Source organism: Prorops nasuta, unplaced genomic scaffold (assembly GCF_024137725.1).
Source record: "Prorops nasuta isolate Cenicafe-Biocafe unplaced genomic scaffold, Cenicafe_Pnas_1.2 PNAS00003, whole genome shotgun sequence".
Classification (NCBI taxonomy): domain Eukaryota; kingdom Metazoa; phylum Arthropoda; class Insecta; order Hymenoptera; family Bethylidae; genus Prorops; species Prorops nasuta.
Genome location: NW_027116800.1, coordinates 12,948,687 through 12,966,960, shown reverse-complemented (window position 1 = coordinate 12,966,960; position 18,274 = coordinate 12,948,687). Strand labels below are relative to the sequence as shown.

The following is an 18,274-nucleotide window of genomic DNA, read 5'->3' as shown; positions in this document are numbered from 1 at the left end:
AAATATATATTTGCATGAACTTGATAGTAGATATAAAGGGTGAGGGGGCCAGGTGTAAGCTAATTAAGAGGAGCGAAGGGCAGCAGGGGGGTAGACACGATTAGGAAAGGGACCTGCGCAATCAGCTAGGACGATGACTAGCCAGCTGGACCGGATGACTGTACGGATGACTGGTCAGAATCACTATCGCTACTAACTAACGTAATCTTCTCTAATACTCTACACGTGACCGCATGACGTAATTGGCGAACAATCCGCGCAGGGTAGCGCCGTTATCTATGCTCGGTCGCGTGTCCAACTGTTTTTACTCTATCTCATAACCCCTCCTATCCTTTCGCAATCCCTATTTTTTTTATCGTAAACGCTACCGCATTTTCACGCTTGTTTAGATAGTACTTTACGTGACTGTGGATTAAAGTGATATTTACTTATTTTTCCTCGGCAGATGTCTATCTTATTAAGAGATTAAAATCTGCTAACAATGGCGCAACAAAAGCCTTTAATTTTCTCCACTCGAATCCAAAAGTCACCCTCTCTTATTGCTTTATTTTTTATTAAAATCTTGCATGCGATCGACTCACCAACCGTTGCTTATGTTTCCTTTTTTTCCCCTCCCTCGGATATTTGCTGTGATACATACCTGTAACAAAAATAAAAGCATTGATTAGATATATATTTAAAAGTGTGGTAGCTAGATAATACAGAGTCGATAGAACTGTTTGTTTGTTTAATTAACGGTTGTAAACAATTGCTTACACGAATCGCACGGAATAGACTTTGAGGATAAAGAGAGTTCGGTGGTATTGGAATAAGGTGCGATTGATTCTTTGGGATAAGGTTGAGAGAAAAGCGAGGACGGCGGTTTTGCTTTTCAGAGACTGCAGGGCGTAGCGACGGGCCCGAGAGATTGGAATCCAAAGTGCAGAAGCGGCGTAATTATACTCGACCCATTTTCCAGACAATAACGAACGAATCGTGGCTGGAATCCAGCCAAATCCCAAGGAGCTTCTATTCCTACTAGAGGTTTGTTAAAGCCGGCTTAAGTTAGGCAAGGTCGTGGACTGGTGAATTTATTGCTCCGCCTTCTTCGAATTCGCGAGCCGACCAAGCGAGCAGCCGAACAACCGAGCCTGGTGGTCTTCTTCTGTTCTTCATCCTTCTTCTGCGCTCACTCTCTGCACAAGTCGCCCACGAACGCAGCCTCGTTAGAAGTTTCAAGTTGGCGAATCTATATAATACCACAAGAGCGTTGTGTTTCATCAAATTTCTTCTCAATTAACAACCTTTCAGTTCTCCCCCACAAAAGATGCTTATATTTGCGTTATTCTCGCAATGTCCGAAGCTTAGTATATATCATAAGACTTTGGAACAGGCCTGTTTCCCCTCGAAAGCCAATGTCGAAAATGTTATTTGGCAAGAATAAAGTTTTCATCGAAGCGGAGAGCCGAGGAAAAATATGGCGATCGCCGTTGAAGATCCAGCTACAATTGTCTTGAAGCTGGCACGACAGATTGAATGGATCACCTGGAGAATGAAATAAGGGCAATATATGGTGGATTTATTTGAAGCTGCGGGTATTTCCATGAGATACGGAACTCGTTACTCGCTTTTCTAAGAGCCAAGTATATCAACGTTTCATCCTACGACTAGATTACAGCGAAGAATGACTTTACCCTTGATCTACCGATTTCGATTAGACGCGAGATTGCATCATTCCCCTTGAAGAAAATTTCCCGAGCTCGGTGGCTCGCTGCGATTCTTCAGCAAAAATGCTTCGAAAGCCCGGCCATTTTTTTTCTCCATAAAGAAGGGTAGACTTTTGTATCGCCGCGCATTAAAATTGTGAAATGATAATGGAGTTGATGAACGAAGGACCATAAAACGGATCGCAGGTTTCTTCTCATGACCCGGACAAAATGATGAGGTATATACGGCGCGGGCGCGCGGGAAAAATATTAACCGGTGAGAAGTGTGCTTCTTGAGGTCTTCATTAGGGAACAGAGGCCTCAGGCTCGGAACACTTAATTATTTCGCCGGATAAACTGTACCCCCCGAGGCGCCCACCCACGCTCTATAAACTGGCTTTTGTTTTTCCACGCTACCTTTTCATTTGTATCGCCCTCTTCAACAAGCCTCCAAGCTCATCTCTCCCATCCCCGCGCGATCCCCGGCGAGCATTCGCAGTCGAAGAACCGTTTCACCTTTCGTTACGCGCGCGTCGCGGCGCGTTTCCGAATTTTTCTACTTTTTATCGATTTTCAGTTTCACGCTCGAGCGACGGCGAGACACCAAAGCGATTTTAGTTCAACGCCCTTTCGCGAGGAGATTGATGACTCCCGGCGACAACACAGTAAATCGTTTATTGCGCACGGCATTACACGGACACGCGTATGATTTAGCCAAAGTCATGTCTCGCGCTCCGCACTTTGCTCCGAAAAATTTCCCGATTTACGGCCACGGCTCTATCATATTTCGTTTCCAAAATTTTTCACGACTATATCACTATTATACTCCGCTATTACCGAATAGCCATTATTCCTCTTTATTTTTCAATCAAATTTTACACTCGCGTAAAAGCCGGGATATCCCAGGGATGTAATCCAGAATTTATCAATCTCTGAGAAACTGGAGCAACCAAGTTACGAGGCGAAGATCGATGAGAGAGATTCAGCTGGAAATATAGGATAGTTAACGTTCAAGAATTTTCGAAGAAATAAAGGAAATTTGTAGGTGGAATTAATGCGGAGCGAAGTGGAATTATGGCGGAATTAATGGCAAACGAGGTTCATTCGTTTTTCAATTCCGCGTATCTCGGGATTGGCAGAATTCCGCTCGATCTTAGCAGACTAAGGTCTGCGAGGGTGAGAAAAGGATGCAGCTGCCGAGCGGGTGACTCTATGAAGCAGATTGGTAATTGAGAGGGGAGGCAGTGGATGTATATACACTTTATATATATATATGTGTGTGTATAGTAAATCGCAAAGAAGTCTTGGAATCCTTGAAAAAGCGAGCAGCATTTATCTCATCAGAGATCGGCCGATGGTTTCCAACGGCGAAGCAATCTCGGCTTTTGATCTGGCCAGGATTGGTTGGCGCTTTATTCCTTCAGGATAGATATAGATATCAGTTATATGTATATACCTATATAGTATATAACAGACATTCCCAGTAATCGTGGCAAGATAATCGAAACGTCACTAGCCGCAAATCGTCTGTTACGGATCTTTTATATACTACATATATGTACAAATAAAAGAAACGAGAGAGAGAGAGAGAGAGAGAGAGAGAGAGAGAGATGACCAGAAAGAGCGAAAACCGAGTAAAGAAGTATAGCTTCTGTATCATCGCGTCTAAGAAGCTTTTACGGCTGTGCTTTTATTGGGCCGCCACCGATTCGCTTAACGGCGCAGACAACACTAATGGACGTCAGCCATCGCGCCGTAAATTCGAAACAGCTCGAATCTGACTGCAGAGAGAGAGAGAGAGAGAGAGAGAGCACGCGAAAAGTAGCAAATCGTTAAGCTTTTTCAGCCATAAGAAAATCCCAAAAGCCTGTCATGTGCCTCGTCCTTAAACGCATCTGCGCGATAAACTTTCCACTCTATATAGTGTTGCTATATACTGCTCTCTAAATCCGGTCTGGATAAGTTTTATGGTAAATAAGGGGAAAACTTACGATTTGCATTTTCTCCAACTGTCTTATCGCCTATTATGCTTCATTACAAACAAGCAGTGTGGCTTTATGACAAGGAAAATGTGAAATGAGTTTCGTGCGCATATATAGAGAAACGCTCGCCTGTCTTTTTCCATGATAAATGCATAATTATGTCAATTGAAGTTGGAATAAATCATATGGGTGAGAGGAGTTGTAAAAACGTCGCTGGCTTGATGAGTATAAGAGATTAAACAGACGCGCGGGTGGGATGAGAGAGAGAGAGAGAGAGAGAGAGAGGAGCACGTAGACTGTGCGCAATTTAGGGAAGAGTCGAGTTAGCTGGCCTGGCATTCGAGCGGCTGGGCGTAAATCTGGATTACGAGGTACTCGCTGTCTAGTTCGATCGGTTAAAATCGCTTTCGCTCTCGAGTCCCTGATGGGCGGCAGTCGACGGGAATATTTTCTAGCTCTGAACAAAAAGAGTCCCTGGCGACACTGAATAATTTCCATATAGTTTTTGTCCCACGTTGCGCACGTAACCAGCCATAGACAACTGGCCGGTCCACTGCATTTTGCCATTCGCGAGTCAATAATAAGCCGCGTACGATAATGTCTCGCGCGTCGCGTCGTCTCATGGAAACGTCGGCTAATGGCGTCGACGTTTATTCCCTTTCGCTTACCAGGGATTCCCTGTGGAATCTCGATCGCACTCTATATATGCCTACGTAGAAAGACTTTCCAGAATCGACCATATCGGAATCCATCTTTATTTCACCGACATATATGTATATTTAATAAGTGTATATATAAACTCCAGCTGCATCTTCCTTGTAAACATCAAAAGCAACTTTTACTTAGTGTTTTCCTCGGGACGAAAGCAGCGGAAAATACTCGATATCTAAAACGTTATAGCTCGCGGTCAATATCACCCTCGACGATATCTACGAGCCCCACTCGCTTCACAGGACTTGTTGGAAAATGCTCTTACCGTGCCGGTAATATGAAACATCCGTGTCGAATCTTTTGCTTTTATCAAATAATATCTTATAATGTAGCAATTCCGTCCGACTGTAATCAATCAGCGAGTTTTTCTTATTCACTGCTTTTTCCACGTGTATTTTACGAGCTTCGGTCTCATATGTGTTGGTTATTAACGGTGGACGTACATGCACGCGACTAGTTTATGTTGAGCAAGAGAAATGGGCCAAGGCGATTAGCACGGGTAGTCTAATCAATTACAGGTGGTTTCTGCTAGCGTGGATCATTGTTTAATGACCGATAAAAGTGATTGGTTCGAGTCGTGATTCCTGAGCCGTGTGAGTCCGCAGAGTCGCTTTAATAAATGTCTCTGCAACAAGGCTGATGCGTGAATTTCCTTTTTGGCAAAATCCTGTTGGCAGCAAGTGGCTTGTAACAGATTGGGTGCGGCACGTAAGATGGATGTTTTATGGCATTTCTAGCGTTTCGACGAAGCGGTTTGCTCTCTGGTTAATTTGTTGGGTGTCGGCATGGCAATCGCTTGCTGTCAACCCATTTTTTATTTATTTCGCATCAAAAAACTTAGGGGGCCGCAACTCGTTAACTCCCCGCAGCCATCGCTCCAGGAAAATGCCAGCTGGCAACTCATTGTGATTTGGAAATTTAGCTGAATATCGTGGAAAATCCAAAGCAATTGTCGAATACACGTATAGCCTGCTGCAGTAAAACTCACTCTATCGATTGTACGCCCTTAAACTTATTACTGCGCGAATCCCTTGATTTAAATTCCCTCAAACTTTATTAATCAGTCTCTCGAGTCATCGTTTTATTAGATTTTTTATCTGCGCGAAGCGATATAAACTTTATCAGCTATTTCATTTCAATTAGGAAGTCTATATGTACTTTAGGATACCAAACAAGAGAGATATGTATGATTTAAATCGGTAGGAAGGGCCGGATCCGACAGAACAGCGGAAAATTTATCTCCGAGCCGTATACATAACGTTCGTTGACCATAGTTTCGACGAGAATGAAATGCCAAAAGTCTGAATTGCCGTCAGAGTAAACTCTGTGTCAGAAGAATGATTTGGCTCTGTCTGCTTTTCTGCCCGTTTGCCGCCTGCTCTTGCTTACTTGCTTGCTTGCCTCTCGTCTGACGTATGTCCATCGCTTTACCACGAAAATCCTCAGCTACTTTTCATTTCTGATCGATATCAAAGTCCTTTTGGTATATATATATCTGGAAAAAGCATCCGACAAATACCACTTCCAATCTTCTCTTTTTTACCAGCTTTTCTGTTTTCATAACTCTCCAGACCTATAAACTATGATCTCTTCATATTTTCTCAAGAAACACAAAAATACAAAGCAGCTTTTATCTTCTTGAAGAATAAGGTAGAAACTTTTATTTTTTCCTGCTAAATAACTAATTTTTCCATTTTAATTTCATAAGAGAATATTACGTACACTATATACAGATAAAGAAAAAGTTAATTATCAAAAATTACTTTATTACCATTTTCAGAGTTAATAGTTTCTTTTATGCAAAGAGAGAGAGAGAGAGAGAGAGGAAGCTCAAAGTTTATCAGCCAGGTAATAAGATTTACTAAGAGTGTTCATTCGCGTAGACCCTGTTTGTTAGGACACCTCTTCCACTGCTTTGCTCTTTTCTCCAGAACGATAATCGAGCTTCTCCAATCTTCTGGAGGAAACATTTCGCAAGGAGGAAGGGTAAAGTTGAAGAATGAGTATAAGCAGAATGTGAGAATAGCTGGTAAAATTTCGAGGGTTAAGGTCGAGGCAAGATGCTTTGCTATTAGGTACAACGTACTACTATAAGGCTTGCTATATAAATACTTACATATATATATATATATATATATATATATATACATGTATAATGCACATACATTCAAACCAAGAAGCTAATAGCTCTTCCGCATTGGAGCCGAACCTACTCGATGTAGCCACCGCATCTAAGGAGTACATTAATCTCTAGCCTTCCACGCGGATAAAGTGCTTCCGGTGCTCTAGCACTCTCTCTTTCTCTTTCTCTTTCTCTTTCTCTCTCCTTTTGCCCCTACTCTACACCCGTTCCCTGAATTCACCCCTATATCTTTCCAACCCATCGATCCTTCTCTATATAACCTTCCTTTTACTTTCTCACCTTGTCTAATTTTTTTTCTCTCCCCTTGAACCTGCAATCACCCCCAGGGCTGCAGTTTTCGCATCTTATATACAGACTTGCATCATCATTCGACTCGGATATATATATACATATATATATATAAATTTTTTTCTCCTCGCGTGTTCCTTCTGGAACCAGTTTTTTTTAACTTATCGCGTCTCCTTAATTTATTACTTCCAATCGTTCGATGTTTGAAACCTCCTTACTAGTCTCTCCAATAAATAATGATTATCACACTTTTCTTCCCAGTGTGTCTCGCTTCAATTTATTCATTCATACTATCAAATTTCTTTGCCTTTTATTTCTTTCGCGCGCGTTGCATTGTAAATTCTCGTGATTACTTGGGGGTTGAGAAATAATAACAGGAAACGTGTTACGGGAAGCAAATGATATAAGTGATGCAGTATATATAAGCGAGGGATCGATATACAGGTTATCATAGTGTCCGTCGTGTTCCTCCCTTCTTCACTGGAGAGCCACGCTCGAGTGATCAAGCTGTCACGCGGCCATCTCACGCGAAACATCCCCGTAGGCTGCGCTGAGATCGGCATTTCAGCTGCACAGCGACCAGGATAAGCGGATATTCAGTACCGTAATCTCAATTTTGATTGTTCCCTTAATGTGAGTTATATCATGCTTATATCGCAGGTTTAGCCAGAGTGCTCTGCCATTACTCCCGAGCCGTCGTATCTTTGCAACTTTCTTCTCGTCGAACCTACTTTATTTTCCCATTTCTAAAACAAGTTTGATAATCCCTCTTGGTGATCAAGTATATATATATATATCGTCTCAGTCAATTACCAGCTTCAATTTGAAATATCTTTATTTCGGTTGAGAGAGATTGAAGACCGAGCTCGATACCGCAAGGTTACTTATAAACGATACAAGTTAAATTGCACGCCGGTACTCGTTATCCGTGCAATGCTCATCGTTCGCGAGGAGCCTTATAATTTGGCTAGAAGCTTTCGTTCGCTGGGAACGACACTTTGTAGTCTGTTGGATCCGTTTGATGCTGCTCTGACAGGGTGAATTGTGCGAGCGCAAAATGCAGTGAGAAACAGTTGCGCGTCTCGTACGTGTAATTCAGTCTCGCGTAATATATTTGAAGTGCAGGAGAGAATGGCACACTCGGGCAGAGTAGCTGGCTCGAAGAAGCCAAAAACACTGACGCGATGCATCCCCGAAGAGGACACTTGGCTTAAATTTCCAAGCATTGCGCGAGAGACTAAATTTAAAATACAGATCCAGGAAGACTGTAATGATCCAAACGTAAAAAGAATATGAAAGAGTTCTTCGTGTCTGAGAGAGAGAGAGAGAGAGAGAGAGAGAGAGAGAGAGAGAGAGAGAGTAGCTTATATGTGGACTTGCGAGTAATGCAGCACTAAATTTGCAACCCCGAGACCTAGTTACGCGCGAGACGCGACTAGACGGAGTTATACTCGCTCCGTTGTTTCTGAAAAATATTACCCGAGATACGAACGTGAATTGGAGCAGAAACATCTCATTTTGAGGAACAGCCACGAGTAATTTCCGTCTATAATACGTCAGCTAGGATACGCGTGTGGTCTTCTTTCAAATTGTTATAATTATTTTAACGCTTTTTATTCGCGCTTACTCTACTCGCTTTTGCTAACTTTGATATAAAAAAAGGTGTTTGATTAGCCAAAAACTTTTATGTAGGATATATTAAAATATCGTAAGATAAGCCAAGGATGAATCGGTTAAAACGATTTTCGCCTTAATCCGCAACTAAGCCCATTATCTTACCGCTGCATAATTTATGACGACAGCAATTAATCGAGTTAGCTTCATCGGAGGCGTCGCGCTTCCGACAGTTACACGTCAATGTCGCCCATAAATGATTTTCCGCCGAAAGATTGACGATCCGGTATTACCAAGCTAAGTGCATGAAACTTGTTTGCAGAGCTATCAAAATAGATTTACTTCCAGTCTAGGCGAATTTACTCCGGCTGCATTCGAAATGTCGAAGAGGGATGGTAGCGTAGGTTCGTGGATTTAGGGGCTGTTCTGCCGCACACACAGCAAAGCGGCAACCAGGTCGAAGATCATTATCCAGGCCAGATACGGCAGAAACGCCAGGAACGGCAGAAACGGGAAGCATTTTTCCATGCTGCCCTCGATTTTTCACTATGGAAATTTACGGACTGCGGTATTGCGCCCACTACTCTCAGCCGCCTCGCGGTTATATCGCATTTTCAATAAGCGTCGAAAGCTCTGATAGCTATTTCCCAGCAGCATGCATCCATTATTGCACCTTTTGCATTCGGAGAAGCTTATTTCGTCTAGAATTAAGCCGCAGTTGACCCGATTCTCCGTTAACCCGTTTTTCCTCGCTCGTCATCGTGCCTGGCTTATCTCGCGGATCATTTCCGCGATTTCCTGCCAGCTCGGAAACTATATATTTCTCCTAGCTCGCGCTTACGTCAGCGCCTAAACACGACCCCGTGATGCAGTAGTGCCTCGACTTTAATTAAACCGGATTCTCTTTTCGGTCGACGAAACTATACTCGGACCACTTAATAATTTGCTTCACTTATTATTATATATATATATATATATATATATATATATATAGAGAGAGAGAGAGAGAGAGAGAGAGACACTATAGCTAAATTCTGAACCATGACCGAAAGTACCAACCTCCTCGATAATTGCGTCACTTAAATCGGTTAATATACATATATATAGATATATGTGCATGTGTAAAACAGTTTTAAGGATTAAAAAGAATTTGGTTGATTTCCACGTGCTCGAAGGAAGTGTATAGTCGACTGTGGAGTGTATATTGATATAAATTGCAACAAAGTATCCTCTACACTACGGGTTAGATCAGACTTGAGTATATATATATATATATATATATATATATAAGAAGCGAGATAAGTGGGAAGAGAATTGTCCGGAAATTGGCCCTTTAGCGGTATAGGTATATGGAAACTGGAATCGTGCACCATGTGCGGGCCGGGCCGCTTTAAATTGTACGGAGTGCACGTTTGCGCCTGGAGTGTCGATGGACGTCCACGCGGGAGATCCCCGTCGAGATGCACTTCGCTGAACCCGACGAATCGACTGGAAAACGCTTGCCATCCCGCTACACCCCCCCTCATCGCTCTCCACTCTCCCCTCTACCGTCCCTGTCCCGTCGCTCACGAGCCTCACGAACGTAACAACCGTCGGATAAAGCTCGATTAACCTTGCAACAGCCTGATTTATTTTCACCGTAGATGTCCCCCGGGCCCAACTTATTTCCGACGTATTTCACGCAAAAAAATAAAATCCTGCACATGGGAAAATTCTCGCCAATTTCACTACACTCACTCATCGTCCCTATCCCGCGTTGGTCCTCGCACACGCTTTTCTAAAATTGAAATTACGCTTTTGCTTTTAAAAGAGCAACGCGCATCCGACGAATTATGAGCAGCCCCGAACATTGCTCTATAGCTATATATTTTCATGATTTTTATTAGGAACGGACGGGAATAGAATGATTGGACCGAGTCCATTTCGCTTGATTAATTTTATTGCTTTGTATTAGTTACAGCTTGTTCATTGTGAAATAGAGCGTTATGATTTTCCTTCGGTTTTTATTATACAAAAAACTGCTGATTTGTGGCTTTTCACGCCAGAAGCACGATTTTTGCTGTCACACCATCCGCGCTCTTTGATTAAATTCACGATTTATGTTTTTTATTTGAAATAATTTACCGTGTGATGCGAATTTATTTGTTCGTCTATGTTGCCCGGCAGCGTTGCGGAAAACGAAATAAAATGGATTTCAGCTAACCGTTATATCGAGCTTTTTTAATAGATTTTCCCGAGCTGTTTAATGCGGACTTTGATTGAGGCAGGTTAGCACTGCATGCTTAAATTAATATTAATGCAAGGATTTTTAAAAATTAAAACAGATCTTTGAGTAAATTGAAGAACCAATCTCTCGACAATGAGTCACGAGAAATAATGAAACTCTTTTGAAAAGACGGTAGATTTTTTTCAAGCGCAAACTTTATTCATATTTAAAGCGACATTCGCATAATACCTTTCAACTGGATCGTAGGCTAATGAAGGCCAGTTTCACGTTTTACCATTGAAGAATCAGAGCGACCCTTGAAATTCGCGCTACCATCGTGCCATTGCCAGAGCAAATACTGCAATTTTAATTATGGTCGGTGCTTTATACTCTATTTAAAAATAACAGTCCGCCAGGAGTGAGATAAAATTACGAGCTGCGAGACTCCAGCTCAGACCACGTCTGAAACTAGGTTGGGTAAAACAATGTAGTGAGAGCGAATTGGGTCGCGATACTACACATATATAGTACATAAGTGGAGGAAAAGAAAATACCAGATGGTCAAATACACTGAAATGTACATAAAAAAATATTGCACGACCAATATTTGTTTATTTGTAAACGTATATAGATTATCCATTGTGGATTTTCTCCGATGGGACGAACGTCGAAGGACGATACCGGCAAATATCGCCCTTCATTTACATATTTGATTGTAACCGATTGCAACGCTTTGCTTCGTAAATTTGTGCGTTGGCCGCATCTATTATAGCTCCTCCTTCCGAGTCTGACAGGAAATGCAAATGTAGCCAGGGTAAGATTGTCGTGGCCAGTGCGTTATTCATTTGTTTTATGATAATGGAACCTTTGTCGGGTAGTAGGGCGAGATGATGGAGAAACCGTGTCGGTTCAGGAACCCCACCACTGACCAACTTAATTCTTCCCCACAGCCTTTTTAATTAATTAATCTTCCGCTTCGTACTCGTATTACCATACTTTATTATGCTCATCGCAAAAATATCGGGAAAAGATCGACCTGCAAACTTGATCGGTTTTATGCCTCCTTTAATAGTTTAGTAAATTCGTGTCCAACGACCTTATGACAAACCTATAGGTATATCATTAATGCACAATTATTTAATCAATGCTTTAATCAAGTATGACTGTGCAATTCTGCCGATGTTTCGCAGCTACATAAATTCGTTTGTATGCGTATACGCGTAAGATATGTACATGTCTCTAACTTTAGCGTTATATAGAACTGTCACACGAGTACGTCCACCACCCCCGTAAGAAAATATTTTTCTACGACTGCGCAATAGCGAAGCTATACATATACAGTCGTGTGTCGCGAAAAGGTTGCTTTATAGGATTTTCCAGACCTCCCAAGTTGTAAACCTTGGGATTGATATTTGATATCTCGGAAGAAACGTGCCGTGTCAAGCATTTTACCGATCGCCAGATCGCTTGAAATTGCCATTATCAAATAAATGGAAATATAAACCTGCATGAGATTAAGATATATGCGTGTACATTCGAATGACAAAAACTTTTAAGTGTCGAGTAATTGGTGAAAAATGTAGCCGAGTGTGAGAGCATATATATAGCGTGGGCGGTAGAAGGTAGTTTTTTTGAATTTCAAGTCATTCTCATAGCAAATTGATCGTGTCCGTTGCTCGTGCCGCGTGGGATCATGCCAGAGCTCGTGTAACAGGCTAAACGAAAAATTACAGGGATCCTCGGCAGGTTTTTTGCTCGATCCCTCAGACGCCGCAGATGCCATTCAGTTTACGTTTCGGCATCCTGCCGACAGAAATAGAGAGTCCTTTCTCTTATTTTCGTTCGTTGGCCAAGATATGCCGCCGGAGTCGGGACTGGCTGGCCCTATTTTTTCCGACACCCGTTAGAGACTAAACAGAGAGCGGGACTAATGTGTTAAAGCACTTTTTTACATCCTCTCCACACCACTGTCGTTACCACGAAGGAGAATAAAATGCTTCTAAGAAAAAAAAGTGTTGAGTTATGTCGCTTGGAAATATCGTTCTCGGGGGATATATCGAGGCCTTCGAAAAGCTGCCATTGCCTCCAGCTAATAAAACTTGGACTCTACGCTTTTAGAGAGGCGCGGCGCGGCGCAGATCTTCTGCAAGACGAGCGAGACAATTATGGATAACAGTATATAAGGTACCGTCCAATTAACCTACAGAATAGGAGAGCAAGTTTTCCGTAGCTTGACAGGAAATAAGAAGCAATCTTCTTTGAAAATGCTCGCCGAGGGTTAAAATAAGAGAAATTTTTATAAGGTTCGACGGCTGAAGACGACCAGTCAAGGGCATATTTCTTCAAAGTGATGGCAGTACAATAGAAAATTAGAAATAGGGCTTTGAGGTATCCGGAGGAGGGGAGCCTTTTAGAGACTTAATTTTGATCTCATGCATTTTGCAGGGACGATATTGGAAATTCCATCTGAATATTCTACTCGATTATTCGAAACACGAGTCGACGCGTCTTATTTATCGACGGATGCTGCAAACGGTGGCAACGCTTTTCCTATATCTCCGTTCCCTTCTCCTCCTTCTCTCCGCATGCTTTTCTCCCCGAGTCGCAAACAGATTTGCAAGTCAATAGAACTCCGAAGAACTTATCGACGTATCCATATCTGGCATTCTTCTTTCGTGCCAAAAGCATCCCGAACAGCGATTTTCTGCTTTTTACGACGCGTCCTGTGCCACCCCATTTTGCTTTAAGCGACGTATTGTTTTTACCCGTCTCTTACCATTCTATTGCCGCAACACGCCTTCCCTCTTTCCGCAAATCAATTTATTTACGCAAATTATTCTATCGCGCCCATAATTTCGCATTCACAGCAACGTACACTTTACATGGTGTGCGCCCTGCAAATATATAGCCAACTTCAGACATTCAGCTCTCGACGCCCCGCGCCCCGCGTGCCCGCGTGCTCGCTCGCCTCCTTATAGAATTAAACTTCATCTCTCGTCCCTTTAAGCGCTTACAACCAATTCGGTTTATCAACTGGAATCCTCCACGATCGTTCCTAATGAATTAACATCCAACAAATATAACCAGCATTATACGCACTCGAACACAGAGAGGCAATTAACTCACAACTGCCTTTCAGACCATCACTGTAAAATGTGCGATTAGAAAATATTCATTACCGCTATCGTGTGCTATTTTCTCGTTCAACGCGAACATTTGTTATAACACGCTTTAAAAGCGTGAGAAATACGAGTCTTATAAATTACTCGCCAACTCGAGTATGCGGAGATATTTGGGACAGAGCCATGCACGCCGATCTATCATTTTATAACTCGATTTTATTCATGATGGCAATGAAAAAAGCGTATAATTCTGTGCGTCGAAAACCTGACGTTTTCATGCTGATATTAGTAATCCGGTTTCTCATCGCAGTTTATTCCTCCTTTTTCCTTTGAATCTTTCGGCTATGTTGTCATTGGCACCAGCTTCTTTGATAACCGCCCGAGAGACTCGATTGGGCATCACCGTGGCTGGCAGGCCACTCTCGATGAATAGAATAAGTACACACACACAATCACACGTAGACACTCGAGAGAATTGGCCCGCGAGAATGGTTAAAAAAGGAAAAGGGAGAAAGTGGTGGTGTGTCGCATATATATATAAGGCATTGCGAAAAAAAGGAGACGAGCCTCCAAGGCATGCAGAGAGCTGGAGAAAAGAGACCGAATCAGACAACCAGTTGGAAAATAACTGTGGCTCGAATGTAAATTCTGTTTACGAAAGCATCCAAATATTATCACGATGATACTGCGGCAGCTCGATAAGCGTAATTGGTCGAATTCCTTGAAAGGAAGAATATTACATTCTTTCCCCTCCTGAGGAGATATTGCGAAGGAATAATAATATTTCGCGAGATTACCAAGGGGGAAAATATTTCAATATTTTACATTATTTATTACACGTACAGTTCGATATTATGTAGTATATAGGATGATAGAAAAGCTTTGGGGAGCAGCAACAGCAACAGCAACAGCAGCGGCGGCGGCGGCGGCAGCAACACAGCAGCAGCAGAAGGCACTTTGTAGCACTTAGCGCAAGTGGGTCGGTACCGAGTGTACAGTATAAGAGAAAGATAGTAGAGCCACTAGAATCTTGCGAGTATAGTCGTATGATAAGATCGACGTGCCTCATCTTGCTCTTGGTATCAGCGTGAGAGTTCCGCGTGCAAATATGCTTTTGCTGGGCGCCGGGGCCTCGCTAGTGGCGAGTTGAATTGGTCGTGGGGGAGGAGGGAGAGAAGAAGAGGGCTTCAGGGACAGCGGGGCATGCAGATTGCACGGCTTTGAGAGTCGAGGGTTAACCAAGGTGGTTACGTCTGATCGAGCCCATTAGTCTCGACTACTTGGCCTCGGTCTCGGAGTCGCGTTCCTATTCAGCATCGAGCATTCTGTCTACACTCGTGAGCAATCCTGTCCCTTGCAGAGACCTGGCAGGTGCCACCCGCCACGTCCAAGCGCCGTGTGTCTCGCGCACATACTTTTTCCCGCTCCTCCAACATCCTCCTCCTTCGTCTCTCCGAAGCATATCATCGGATCAACCGCTGAGATCCACCGACAGACATTGTCCAGCTGCCACATCGATTTGTCGCAAGGTGCGCTCCCCCCCCATAATCCATTCGAAACCTTAAACGACCCGCTATCCGTTAATCTTACCACACCATCGTACAGCTTCTCTCGATTACATTATCATTTCAATCCGTGCGTCCCACTTTGGACGTTTAATATGTTAAGTATACCATTTATAGCCTGTATGACAGAGGGAAGGCATTCGTGGGTAAAAAAAATTATTAAGCCGATTTATCATGTAGTGTGGAATCTGACGTTGATACATTCAATTACGAGCTTCGTTTACTTGCCCTATGACTCCTAGTGTATAACCCGTATAATGTGCGGTGACATATGGTGTATACCATATAGCGAATTTTTCTCCTAAATTGTGTGAAAAGTTGAAATTAAAATAGGCAACGTTACATACACGTATATAAGCTTGCCTGGAAAATCCTGTTGTATATAATTTCTAATCGTCCTTATTCCTTATGCAAGTGAATCCTTACTGGAATATAAATCCACTCGTATCACATGGGCGATTGTTAGGTTTCCATATCGTGCTTCGAAGATTCCCATTGTTCGAAGGTTTGGCGAGGGAGGTTCGCGCGAGAGCGTGGAGGGTAAGTATAGGCAACTGTGCGGAATCCCGCGAGTTTAGCTACTCTCTTTCCTCGCCGGTAGCTCAAACAAAATCTTGCTAGAATTTAGAGTTCCCTCGATAAATGCAAGCGCAACATAAACACTCTGGAAATCCCTTCTTAGCGTGTCCTGAATAACTTACTCGGCCTATATATCTTTTGAGAACACAATAAAGGCGGATCAGTACAAATAAACAAGGCTACGGCTCTCTACAAATAAAGGTGTCGATGCGGAACATTCCATGCATAGAGACGGAGCTTCCTTCTTATTGTTTGCTCATGACTTTTACCAACCGCGGAGCTTAGTCAGCGATTCACCATTTGTTCCGTGGGTCTGTTGTCTGTCGGGCGAATTACTAGAAATTTTTGTCGATAAGGAGAAACGGTCACGAGTTCATTGTAAACAAGTTGGCTCTTTCAAGGTAGCGAAAGAAAAGCTTCCGTATGCTTACTTACACGTATGTATGTAGTATAAGGAGAGCCACGGGTTAAAGGTTCCTATGTAGCTTCGCAGAGGGTCCTTGGATTGTAGTTTGGGGGAATAATGACTCGTTCCCAATTCTTCTTTTATAATCGAATATTAATGTTTATTCTCAATTACAATGTTGTCGCACTTACAAATGTGAATGTTGCGTTTCAATTAAATATTCGTAATCTTGGTTACAATTAATGGCGCAATAACGTTTAACTAATAATAATACGTATCGCTTAGGCGAATGCTGTTTCAGTACGCATTGGCAATCGCTGATTTGTTATATACGTTCGCGTAGACTTAACTATCAAGTCAGAAGTGAAGTCGCCGCCCAAACTCCTCGCTTATATAGCGGTGCGGTGTCAACCGACGAAAACTTCGCGGAAGCGCTCGGCGCTATTTTTCTATGGAAGTAATACGTCGGAGATCGGTTCGTTTGATTCTTGTTTCTAGCATCTTCTAGAATGTTTATTACCAACTACCAAACATGCTCCCCCCGTTGAACAACATGTTCAACAACGCTTCATACATGCGTTAATAGTATTTCATGAGGGTTTACAATTTTATAATGTTTCGGTGGGTAATGGACATAATAGTTTGGTTGTCCTTTTGATCTTTCCGGCGTTGGTCTTGATGGTGGCAGCTCTTGCTATGCCGTCCTCTCCCAGATGTAGTTCTTCGATACGTCCGAGATTCCAGTTGAAACATGGTACGTGTTTCTCCTTTATTAAGACCACCATGCCCACCTTCAAAACTGGGCCGTCTTTGAACCATTTTTGTCGCTCTTGCAATGAATTTAAGTATTCCAGGTTCCAGGTCTTCCAAAAATCTTGACGCATCTTCGATAGGTGTTGCCAAACTGCGAGACGATTTTCATTAACTGAAGAGAAGTCTGATTCAGGTAATGTAGTAAAGGTTCTCCCAATAAGATAGTGTGCAGGTGTCAGCGCAATTATGTCATTAGGGTCGGACGACAGTGAGGTCATAGGTCGAGAATTAAGGACTGCCTCAATTTCGTTCACGAAAGTATTGAACTGTTCCAAAGTGAACACGGTATTGCCAACAACGCGTTTAAAGTGATGTTTAAACATTTTGACAGAAGCCTCCCACAATCCGCCGAAATGCGGCGACAAAGGGGGAATAAAATGCCACTGTATTCTACGCTCGCTCGCGAATTCGGTCACTTTCTTTTTATGTGCGGACGAATTGAGTAGAATGTATAATTCTTTCAGTTTATTATTCGCACCGACGAAATTAGTTCCATTGTCCGAATGTATGTGTCTAGGTAAGCCTCTTCGAGCAACAAACCGTCTTAAGGCTGCTAAAAATCCGTCAGAAGACAAGTCAGTAACTGCTTCTAAATGTATAGCCTTCATTGTCATGCAGACGAATACGCATACATAAGTTTTTACCTGGGTTTTATTACGATACTTCCTTTCTTTTGTGTAAAAAGGCCCGCAAAAATCCACACCCGTTGATTCAAAAGGTAACGCCGTTCGCACACGACTAGAGGGCAAATTGCCCATTTTGTAATGTGTAGTATCAGGTCGGAACCTAATGCATCGTACACATTTGTTTATGACCTTCCGGACTCGATTTCTACCGTCCAGTATCCAGAAATTTTGTCTTATCAAGGATAACGTAGTTAGTACCCCTGTGTGAAAGTTTTTTTCGTGCGTTTCGCGTATTATCGCATCAGTTAACGGGTGCGATCCAGGTAAAAGAATCGGATGTTTCTGAGCGAAGGTTAGCGTTGACTTATGTAATCGACCCCCCACGCGGATTATGTTGTGTTCATCTAGAAACGGACTAAGTCTCGCGAATTTTCCCATTAAATTCCTATCCCTAGTTTTTAATTGCTGTAATTCGGTGTTAAATACACAAGATTGCAGCTCCTTTATGACCCATCGTTCCGCTCGATCAATTTC

The 18,274-nt window shown here is 42.6% G+C and overlaps 1 protein-coding gene across 2 annotated transcripts in view; it reads right to left on the bottom strand.

Moving 5' to 3' along the window:
* LOC136786220 (roundabout homolog 2-like) overlaps positions 1-18,274 on the bottom strand; it is a 318,430-nt gene that overhangs the window by 42,440 nt on the left and 257,716 nt on the right. The window contains exons 1-2 of one of the 2 annotated variants that reach the window (XM_066747817.1): positions 14,595-14,704; positions 582-640 (exon numbers count right to left, since the gene is read on the bottom strand). The exons of the other annotated variant lie outside the window; for it this stretch is intronic. The gene's annotated coding sequence lies outside the window, so the exon portion shown is untranslated. Of the gene's footprint in view, positions 1-581; positions 641-14,594; positions 14,705-18,274 lie in introns of those variants that run through there. 2 annotated transcript variants of the gene reach the window in all.